The sequence below is a fragment of the Populus euphratica genome, unplaced genomic scaffold (assembly GCF_000495115.2).
Source record: "Populus euphratica unplaced genomic scaffold, PopEup_1.0 scaffold359.1, whole genome shotgun sequence".
NCBI lineage: Eukaryota > Viridiplantae > Streptophyta > Magnoliopsida > Malpighiales > Salicaceae > Populus > Populus euphratica.
In genome coordinates this window covers 265,145-267,396 of record NW_011500135.1, presented here as the reverse complement: position 1 = coordinate 267,396, position 2,252 = coordinate 265,145, and positions in this window count along the sequence as shown.

Here is a 2,252-nt window from a genome sequence, read left to right as displayed (position 1 = left end):
ATAATAATAATAATAATAATAATAATAATAATAATAATAATAATAATAAAGAAGAAGAAGAAGAAGAAGAATAAGAAAAGTTGATCAGAACTTAATAGTTAGAAAAATAAAGTTCTTAACCTAGCAAAGTCCATGATCCAGATCGTGGTCTTGATAGGTTAAACTATGAAGTTCAAATCGATCCAATATATCACTATCTCAATATTAAAATAAAGGTCACCTTGAATTCTTTATTAAAAGAAAAGGCATGCTTTTTACCGATTGTTGGCTTGCTTTTGGACTCATCAAGGTAATTAAATTATGTCAAAACAGCTTTCACACAATTTAATTTTAACTAAGTAAGGAATTGGATTGAGAAGTTTTAAAATTGACCCATTGTTCTGGGTTTAATTACATTGTCAAATAGTTACTTGCAACCTCTCTCTCTCTCTCTCTCTCTATATATATATATATATATATATATATATATATTACATTTAGATTTTCTTTTTACATGAGTCTATGTTTAACACAATCTTGTAAACTAGTGGAGATGAATTGTCCATGCTTGAGTTGTTTAAATTTATGATCTTTCTTTTTTACAAAAAAAAATATAAATCAATTGTAAACCCGGTTAAAATTTTAATGGATAAGTGAATTATTAAGATTATTAATCAAACCCAAGGCTCAAAAAAAGACAAATGAATAAATAAAATTACTTAGAGAGAGGTGAAATTAATTAATATAAATTGATGGTAAAAAGGGTTGAATAAAATAGGAGATAAAAGAGAGAGGATAAAAAGAGAATTTAGGGAACTTGAGGGACTATTATTAAAATAGAAATAATGAAAGGTATAGATATATAAATTGCTTCCTCCCAGCTGGAAGGTGAAGAAACAAAGAGGGTTTGTGTGATTTTTATTTTGTTTTTTCACCTCAAATTACATCAAATTAAACACTAGACATAAGAGAGGAAGAGATTACAAAGGGGTTTCAAAGGAATTTGGTTTATGAATCAAGAAAATTGTTAAGGGAAATTAAAGATCTTGCTGCCAATTTTAAGGAAGGGAGAAAAGAAAGAGAAAGTTGGTTCTAGGGTTTTCATCTTTATTTTTCTTTGTAAGTGGTATGATGCTTTAATTCATACATGCCATGCATCCTTAATGATATATTGATGAATTTTTCATAAAATAGCAATATACTTGGACTTGTGTTGAATGCTTGAATGTCTATATTAGTGTTTTGTGATGGATTAATGGATTAATGTTAATACACATGAAAAAAAATTATGGGTTGATGAATAATTGAAGAAATTGTTGAATGTGATATATTAAACTATGAAACTTATAGGTGAAATGTTATGATTATTTGAATTTGATTTGAATAATTAAAAGGGTAAATGTGTTAATTAGAATAAAAAGATAATTAGATATGAATTTCATTAGGAAAACTTAAATGGATTCCTTATTTTGGTATCATAACTAACTATAAAGAGGTTAAAGGTTAGTGAAGAAATTGTTTGAGTTATGATATAATTGTATAGAAAATAGATTAGATAATGTACTTGGGTGAAGATAATAAAAATGATATCATAAAGGAAAGAGTGATGAATGGAGAAATTTCATAAAAAGTAGAATTATATATGATTCTAAAATAAATTTGATTTGATAATGCAAGAGAGCTTGTCAGAAGGTCACACACAATGGAAACTATGATGCCACAAACAAGCATGATTACGTGAACAATTTATCTTTATTAGATTAATTATATGTTTTTATGTCAAACATTAAGATGGGTAATTATATGAAAATTTAATATTGGGTAGGTAATTAAGATTAATGATAAAAAAAAAAGACTCAATGAGAGAAACCTGAATAAATTTAGAAATAACTAAGAATAAATATTTAATTTTATAGGTATTCGATAGTGAATAGTGAATTGATTGGCTTCTAAATTGGAAATGTTGAATTTAGAAATATCTGAGAATGGATATTTAATTTTATGGATATTTGAAAGTGAATACCGGATTGATTAGCTTCCACATTAGAAATGCTGAATTTAAAAATATTCAAGAATGGAGATTTAATTTTATAGATATTCGAAAGTGAATACCAAATTGAATAACTTTCAAATTGGAATATGTTGAAATCAGAAATATTTGAGAATGGATAATTAATTTTATTGGTACATGAAAGAGAATACCTGATTAATTGACCTTGAAATTAAGATTGTTAAATTTTGAAAAATTCAAAAATGGATATCAGATTTTATTG